Source organism: Arvicola amphibius, chromosome 15 (genome assembly GCF_903992535.2).
Source record: "Arvicola amphibius chromosome 15, mArvAmp1.2, whole genome shotgun sequence".
Lineage (NCBI taxonomy): Eukaryota > Metazoa > Chordata > Mammalia > Rodentia > Cricetidae > Arvicola > Arvicola amphibius.
In genome coordinates, this window is record NC_052061.1 from 19,200,554 (window position 1) to 19,210,011 (window position 9,458).

At 42.5% G+C, this 9,458-nt stretch overlaps 1 pseudogene; it reads left to right on the forward strand.

Moving 5' to 3' along the window:
• The first annotated feature begins 5,345 nt into the window (after positions 1–5,345).
• On the forward strand, positions 5,346–7,598 carry LOC119802283 (annotated as a pseudogene).
• The last annotated feature ends 1,860 nt before the right edge of the window (positions 7,599–9,458 follow it).

Sequence of the window (9,458 nt, forward strand, 5' to 3'; positions counted from 1 at the left end):
TTTTAGACAGATTCAATTTCATGTAGCTCAGGGTGGCCTTCAGTCCTGGAATTAAAGGTTTATGTTACCACTTCTTGGCCTCTACTGGCTTAGCTCTGCAATTTGATCTTCAGGCAAGTTTTATTTATTAAAATATAAATAAAATATCACTACATTTCTCCTTTTGTCTAATATAAAAAGGTTATAACTCATATAAAAAAGATATACAATAAGTACAATAACTATATACAATATATACAGCCAATGTACATCAACAATGTCTCGTCCATTTGCATTTGACAAATTCAGAGAAAATACTCCATTATCTATCTTACCTTGGTGAGTCAAAAGTCTTGTGTGTATAATTTCTATCATAACTTGCATTACCATCTAAAACTATTTTTTGATATCTCTTAACCTTATACACTTTGCACTTCTTTAGTGAATTTCTTTTCTGAGTCTTGTAAACAAGGAAAACTATAGCTATTTAGTCTTCAACTACCTCAGAGACTTGAGAAAGAAATAATATTAACTGAATAAGCAGGAAGCACAAGCAAGCGACTTCTAAAAAAATGTGAGAAATAACAGAAACAGTTATCTGCCTAGACAGTCACCAAAAGTTTCTCTGCTATGTTGGGGCATCCATCTTCATCTTAAAGGCCTAGAATATTTGACAGACTTTTTTTTATGAAGTAGGATATTTAAAGGACTGTCCTGCCTTGTCTTGATAAGATTTGGCAATCACTTTCTTTTGTGTCCTGCTTGTCCAATTAGGACAGCATGCTGTCAGCAGTTGAGGCAAGGGCATTTTCTTGCCCAGTGGCTTACTTTTGTTGTAAAGAAAGTAAACTTCATGTGGAGTTTCTCCATTGTCCATCATCTTCTTTGAAGTAGATTGGTTCTGCTCGGCGGATCTCTGTGAGTTCGAGACCAGCCTGGTCTACAAGAGCTAGTTCCAGGACAGGCTCCAAAGCTACAGAGAAACCCTGTCTCGAAAAACAAAAAAAAAAGCAAATACTAAGCTGGGCGATGGTGGCACACGCCTTTAATCCCAGCACTTGGGAGGCAGAGGCAGGCCGATCTCTGTGAGTTCGAGACCAGCCTGGTCTACAAGAGCTAGTTCCAGGACAGGCTCCAAAGCTACAGAGAAACCCTGTCTCGAAAAACAAAAAAAAAGCAAATACTAAGCTGGGCGATGGTGGCACACGCCTTTAATCCCAGCACTTGGGAGGCAGAGGCAGGCCGATCTCTGTGAGTTCGAGACCAGCCTGGTCTACAAGAGCTAGTTCCAGGACAGGCTCCAAAGCTACAGAGAAACCCTGTCTCGAAAAACCAAAAAAAAAAAAAAAAGCAAATACTAGTTTTAAGTATTTAACATTGGGTTGGAATTTTGTATAGTGTATACAAATTTTAAATATTGATACACATCTAAGATTAATTTTGTTAAAACAAATTGCACTTACATTTCTAATCTGTTCAAGGTATTTTACCTATTCAGGTCCATTTAACAATCTAATGCAAATTTCTAGTTTGTGAAAGTTGTTATTACAAACTGTTTAGGAAAAAAGGAAATGCAGATTAGTAATTAATCACCTGTTAGAATTAAACTTGTAGTCATATTTGCTATGTTTTCAAGGTCAAACAGAATTACTTAAAATGGACATGTTGTCTTCAAACACTTCAGAGGTGTACAGAATATGACATTTAAGATGTTTATCTTTTAAATATTTATTTACTTATTATATATACATTATTCTGTCTGTGTGCATGTCTGCAGGCCAGAGGAGGGCACCAGACCTCATTACAGATGGTTGTGAGCCACCATGTGGTTGCTGGGAATTGAATTCAGGACCTTTGGAAGAGCAGGCAATGCTCTTAACCGCTGAGCCATCTCTCCAGCCCCCCATTTAAGATGTTTTAATAACATGTCATAGAGATATTCAAATTTAGAAGAGGAATTTAAAGGAGAACCAATTTCAGCATTGTATTATAGGATTAGTGAGGAACAGCCTAAGGTTTTCAAACAACTAACCTTAATATATCCAGTAACCTTACAGGAATTGCCAAATGACAGATGCTCTGAAAGAGATCATTGGACTTGGGTGCAAATGTTAGATTTAGGGAGATTTGAAGAAGTCACATATGGCATGTACTCACCTTTTATGAAGTAGATGTTTAAGTCATGGTCAGTTTGTAATAGAATTATCTCTAAAGGCTGGATAGACTTGGTTAAAGCCGTTTAGAGCCTGGTCCACAATTACAATGGAATATGTAGTTCAGAGAAGAGGCTAAGACTATTGAACAATGGAGTAAAGGTAAAGGTGTGGAAATCTCCCAAGATCAACTTCTTAGAGAAGGAGATTATGCTACTATAGAAAGACAATCTGTATATGATGACCACACCCCAGATTTATGCCATGCAGCAACTTTGAATGCTTGGAACAGAATTGGAGAAGTAGAAAAGAAAATTGAGTCATTTACTAAAGTTATACAGGGCCCAAGGGAAGCCTTCACAGATTTCTTACAAAGATTGACTTCACCGGTAAATAATAAGATACCACATTCAGAAAACTAGACAAATAATAATTGAATCTCTGGCTTTTGAAAATGCTAATTTAAATACAAAAGGATAATTAAGTCTTTAAAGGCAAGGCCAGCACCCTTGAAGGAATGGATCCAAGATACTGTCTACATTGAATCTTATGACCATGATGTTGCTTGGATAAAAGAGGTGATTTCCAAAGGTTTAGAAAAAATTGAAGTGTTAAGTGTTATAATTATGGCAAACTAGGTCAGTTTAAAGGGGATGGTAAGCAGGGAATTCCTAAAACAATGTTTTGTCTAAGAATAATCCATTCAGAACACCCTTCCCTTCTGGATTTGCAGAAGTTGCGGCAAAGGCAGGCATTGGACTAATGAATGCAGGTCAACAGGTGATATTTAAGGTAACCCTGTGCCATTGAGAAACTCCTTGAGGTGCCATTCGCAGGCTCCTAAGCCAAATCTGGTAAAGTCATTTCTTGTCATTGTAGAGGAAACTACTTCCCAGAACAATTAAAGCTTTATAATTATTATAAGAAATCATATTAGTCTGAATAATAGAACATTATGAAAAAGAGAGAGCAAAAAATTCAGGACAAATCACAAAGCAGTATTTTGGCAAACTATAAGTGAACAAAGAGCAAAATTAAAAATATGATTAAATGACATTGTCACTGAAGGTCCAGTAGACACAACTGAGATGTAACAGTTATCTCACCAGATCTTGGCATCCAAATTTGGCCTCTTCAGAAGGTAAATATTCAGCTTTAGGATTAGAAACTTTATCTCAGGTAAAAGAGAGCATGAGATGGGTTGAATGTACAGGACCAGAAGGACAAAGAGGAATATTAAAACCATACATGGCCAACATAGCAATGAATTTGTGGGGACAAGATTTGTTACAGCAATGGAATACCCAGATTAACATTCCCCTAGTCTTAGAAACAAACCATAAACTAATGCATGTTTCTGAAAAAAATATTGTTATAAAGAACAGGCATGGACCATTCAGGTTGTACAAGAACAGGGCACAATAGTTGTTGATTTTCCAAAGGCACCAACAGCCCTACCTTTAAAATGGTTGACAGACAAACCTGTATGGGTTGCATGATGGCTTTTAACAGCAGAGAAACTGCAGGCTTTAGAGCATCTGGTACAGGAGCAACTAAATGCTCAGTGTATTTAAGATTAACCAGCCCTTGGAATCCTCCTGTATTTGTTATTGGAAAAAATGTGGAAAATGGAGAATGGTAACAGATCTAAGAACTGTTAATAAGGTGATTCAGCAATGGGCTCTCTACAATCTGGAATTCCTTTGCCTTCCCTCTTGCCTAAAGGATGGCCCCTTATAGTTATTGATTTAAAGATTGTTTCTTCACTATAATTTACAAGAAATTATAGAGAAAAAAGCCTGCCTTCACACTGCCTACTTATAATAATTCTCAGCCTGCTAAGAGACATCAATGGGAGATTCTTCCATAGGGAATGTTAAATAGCTCCAACCTGTACCAATATTGTGTATGGTAGCCATTGGAAATGAATGATACATAAGCAATATCCTAAATCTATAGTTTACCAGTACATGGATGACATTTTGCTATCTGATTCAAATGTAGATGTTTTAGAAAAAAATATTTGAAGAAGTAAAGAATATTTTGCCTCGTTGGGGATTACAAATTTCTCCTGACAAAAAATATAGCAGAGATTCTATTAATTATTTAGGCTAGAAAATAGGTTTACAGAAAACCAGACCCCAAAAGGTGCAAATCAGAGGGGATCAATACAGACCATTGATGATTTCAAAGATTGCTAGGAGACATCTCCCATCTATACACTATTGGGATAAAGCCTGATGCACTGATTAATTTAAACAAAACCTTGGGTTGTGGCAAGGACTTAAATAGTTCCAAGGAACATTCAGCCAAATCTGAAAGAGAATTGGCTTTGGTAGAGATAAATTACAGAAGGCACATGTGGATCGTGTGGATCCAAAGCCTAACTGCGTTCTGGTCATATTACCCTCCAACATTCCCTTACAGAAGTTTTAATGCAGAGGGAAAATAATAGTTTAGAATGGATCATTTTAACCATATAACTGAGTAAAAAATTAAAAACACCTGTGGAAAAGGTCTTAGTTATTCTAAAAGGAAAATTGAGACTTTGTCAATTAGCAAAATTATATAGAGCAGAAATTGTATTACCTTTTAATAATGATGGAATTGACAAATTATGGAAAGAAAGTGAACCCTGACAAAGAGCTTGTGGTAATTTTTTGGGAGAGATTGACAACTATCCTAAAAACAAGAGAATTCAACTTATAAGAGAACTAACTGGATCCTTCCTTGCAGTGTACAGGACACACCAATTAATTGGAGTTCCCTACATTCTATACTGATGCAAATAAATCAGGAAAGACAGGTTATAATTTAGAAAATTAAGTAAAGTGAATCAAAGCCCTTTTGATTCTGTCCAATAGTTAGAATTATACACTGTCCTCACATCTGATCCCATATGGGTCTGCCAGGGCCTCTAGAACAAGGTGATGCATAAAGCAATCAATTATTGATTGTAAATGTGCTGAAGACCTTGGAAGTTTATTTAAAAAAATAGGTCAATAGCAAAGGTTTAAAAAGAGACTTTTGCATCACTTTGTAACAAGCCAGAAAACTATAACAGGCCCAGGCTCCCCCAACCCCAGCCCCGGGGCTCCCACCTGGCAGTCCCTCTGGACCTGCTGCCTGGGCCTGTCCTCATCCCCACATGGAGCGCACACGGCATGTGAGGGTCAATGCTTGTGATTCTCAATGGAGAGTGAGAGCTTCATGATGAGAACCAGCCCCCAGTGGCCACGGATTCTCAAAAGTTGGAGGCTGCCCCTTCCTGTTCAAAATGAGAAATATCAGAGGAAGAAGCAAAGAGACCCCCTGCCCAGCAGGAGCCTACTCAAGCACAGCAGGCCTCCCAGGAGGTGGCAGAGTCCAGTTCCTCTAAGTTTTCGCAGCTGGGAATCAAGCTTATCAAGCACCCACTGCACCAGCACACAAGTGGTGGCCATCCCCAACAATGCCGGCATCCAGCGCCATCACAGCACTAACTGCCAAAGGGAAAAGAGAAGCCGGCAGCAGTGGACCCAACAGGTTTATCCTCATCAGCTCTGGGGGGACCTTGTCTCACTCTCCTTGTCCCTAGCCTCAAGCCCAAACCAGCAATGAGTTTAGGGGACAGAAGTGATCACGGAGATGCTGGGACCAAAAGCAGCAGCTAAGGGTGTGCCTGTTCCCAAGCCACCTGGGGCCCTTCCAAGGCGAAGACAGAGGAAAGTGTCTAGTGGCCAAGCTGCAGGCTGCAGGCTTGGGAAGATGGGTTTTCTGACAGGCTGGGGCTCCCGCACATCAAGCAGGGAGATGGAAGAGAAGGAGAATTTGTCACCTGGAGCAGAATCAGGTTAAGGGTTGAGGAGCCCTCGGGAGCATCCAATCTTGCAGAATCTGTCTGAAGAGTTCACCCTACTCTTCCATGACCATGATACAATTTGCCATCAACAGAACTGAGAGAAAGCGTACAACCTGGAAGGATTCTATACTTGGATTGAGGACCACTTACCCTATTTTAAGCCCATCACCAAGCAGGCTGGAAGAAGCATTCTCTACATGACATGCTTGTGGGGGGAGAGATCTACTATGATAAGGTCTCTTTCTGGACCATTCAATCACTACTTGACGTTGGTCCAAGTGTTAAAGCCACTGGAACCAGGGTCCTCCCACAATCGCCTGAGAACTGGAATCACAGCAGCAGAAACGACCCAATCCTGAGCTCCGTAGAAATGTGACCATCAAAAACTGAACTCCAACTGGGCGCAGGACAGAAGATAAGTCACTCCTCCCATGGGTCAGCTCATACCTGTGCACATACAGTTCACCAGTGAACCAGTCTCTGCTGGTTACGCCCTTGGTGAAGATGCCATTGCCTCTGGCAATTTCACTTAAGAGCTCAGAGCTTGCCCGTCATAGCAAGCGAGTTCGAATTGCAACCCAAGGGACTGCTAGTCAATGAAGGGATAGGCCACTTCCTGCTACCAGACCAGAGAATGAGGAGAAACCCCGCTTGAAGAAGGGCTATTGCCTTTGCTTCCTATTCAGTCCATTAAGGAGGAAGAAATCCAGCCTGGGAAGGACTTGACACACTTAGAGAGGCCTGTCAAAGTGGAGAGCCCTCCCCTTGAAAAAATTGTCTGTCTCCGTGTGTCACTGAAAGAAGAACTGTCCAATTCCTGAGAAGATTCTTCCTGTCTCTGTTCTCCCACCCCCAGAGCCCAAGAAGTCCTATCGTGGGCTCAAGTCTCAGCCCGTGGTGTCTCAGAAATGCTGGTAGCTAAGTGAAGAGAGAAGAGGGAGGCAAGCTGGTCTCGGAAGAAACAACACCTTCGGCCACCCTGTCCTGGATGAGCCTGAACTACTTCTCAGAGGACCCCAGCACATTACAACAGCCGGCCATGGAGCCCCTACTCCTGGCAGAGTCATCAGAGCCTGCATCCCAGGTCCACTGCTCTCAGGAGGAGGGAGGACCTTTCCAAGACCCCCCGTCAAGGAGACATTGCCCATGTCTTCCTCTCTTAACAAGTCTGTACTCTCCAGAATCCCTAGGTCCTGGAGGCTTACAGCTCCAGCCAAAGTTGGGGGGTTAGATTTTCAGCCAAGTACGAACCCCCTAGGGTGCCTTTGGCCCCTTGCCTGACTCCCTGGGGGCTGATGCAGCTGCATACCACACCTCTGAAAAGTGTTCCCCTTTTTGACGCACCCACCCCAGGAGCTCCTCAACTCAGAACCCTTTGACCTTGCCTCTGACCCCTTCAGCAGTTCTCTGCCTCCACATCTCGAGGTCCCCCAAGCCAGGCTCCCGAGCCACAGGTCCCCAGCTTTTCAGCCAACCGTTCTCGCCTCACAGAAGGCTTGGTCTTGGACACAATGAATGAGAGCCTCAGCAAGATTCTTCTAGACGGATCAGCTTCCCTGGCCTGGAAGAGGACCCTCTGGGGCTCTGACAACATCAACTGGTCTCAGTTCATCCCGGAGCTGTGATGGAGCCAAGCCTTGTCCTTGCTACTCAGCTGCTCACTGTCCTGGCACTTGTGTGACTGGCAGTTACAAGGCTCAGTGTACCCCAAGCCTGGCAGGCAAGGGCTGAGCTTGCCCTTTACCTAATTATGCCAAGAACGATAGTCACATCAAAGCCACTGCTTGGGACACTGTGCATGCAGTAGGGGTCCTCGGGAGAGTCTGGTCCTCAGCTCTCTCTGCTAGTATCTGAAGGGTGGGCGTGACAAGCAGTGACGATCTGGAAGTGCCCCGTAATACACCTGCTGCTGCCTGGCAGAAAACCCATGTAAATGGTGTAGTCCCCAAATGGTCCTCTAATTAGAACTAAGCGCCTATTTTCTTAGATCATTATCTAGAGACTTGCAGGAGTGGGTGGGGGTGACAAGGGCTGCACTTGGCTTCTGCTTGCAGCCTTTGGGGGAAGGACCTGCAGTGCAGTTTCTTCCACACTTGTGGGTTCTCTAGGCATCTAGACATACAGGTTGGCTTGCCAGGATCCCGCTTCCTGCCCTTTCCTGACACCCCCATGTTTCCAAACCAGTGGTCCTGGTATAAAAGCCTGTTAGGGTTTGGGGGTGGGGGATGGGGGGTGCTCACATGAGTCCTGTTAGGTGGTTCTCTGATAGTGTTCCTATCATGCCAGGAAGCCAGCATTGAGAGCTCAGACCGAGGCCTGAGAAGGAGGACGTGACCCCCTGAACTGCCTGGCTTCCTCAGCTTGCACCTGAGCTTTGCAAAGAGCCACCCTAGGCTCCAATACACAAGCTAGCAGAAGAAACACTACTGTAACTACCTACTGAATAAAACCCAAGGAGGCACTGCTAAAAAAAATTATAACAAAATGTCCTACTTGTTCTTATATTCAACCAAACACCACTTCCTACAGGAAGTAACCCAAAGGATACTCAAGGAATGGAATCTGGCAGATAGATGAGTTCCATTTTGTAAATTTGGTAACTAAAAGTATGTACAATACAACATTGACACCTATTCAGATTTTAATGACTGACTGCTTTGAGTTTGGAAAAGGGCTATTTGGTTGGAAGTGTCGCCTTAGCTTCCTGACACTCCTTTATACAAAGAGTCTGGAATGCTTACTTGGGGGCTTCAACCCAGGCCCCCTGGCAACCATTTTGGAATGTAGGGTGGAAAGTTCCATGTCCAACTCCTGGGAGTTACTTGAGTCCAAACTCTACCTCTGAGAAAGCCCGCCAAACAGTGACCCCCTCCCACAGGCTATCTAAACTGACCCCCAGAGAACAACCATGGTCTCCCCTTTTCCTCTCCAGTGGTCATTCCAGTTCTCCTTTCCCCCTCTCTATGTTTTTTCCTGGAGCCACCAGGTAGTGTTGGTGTCCATAAACCTGAGCCTTTTCTAATTTGGTCTGATCTAATTGATTGGATTATTAGTCAGTGGAAAATACTTAACAGGCTGATTCAGTAATTACACACTTACTAGAATTATGGCCATCAATGGGTATACCTGTACAAATAAAAACAGGCAATGCTCCAGCATATGTCTCTAATAAAATGAAACAGCTTTTGCTTATTATAATATAAAGCATATTACAGGTATACCCTACAATCCTATAGGGAGGCAGTTAAGGAAGATCATATCAAGCTCTAAAAGATAAGTTAAATAAACAGAAAGGGATGATAAAGACCCACAGAAATAGATTGCATAAAGCTTTTATTAACTTTGAATTTCTAAATACTAATGATAAAGGAACAACATGCTGGTGGAGAGACATTGGATAGAAAAAAATCAGTTTGTATACTCTAAAGATGTATGCCCTCAGAATGGAGACCAGGACAGTGTTTATGTAGGGGAAGGGGCTTGCT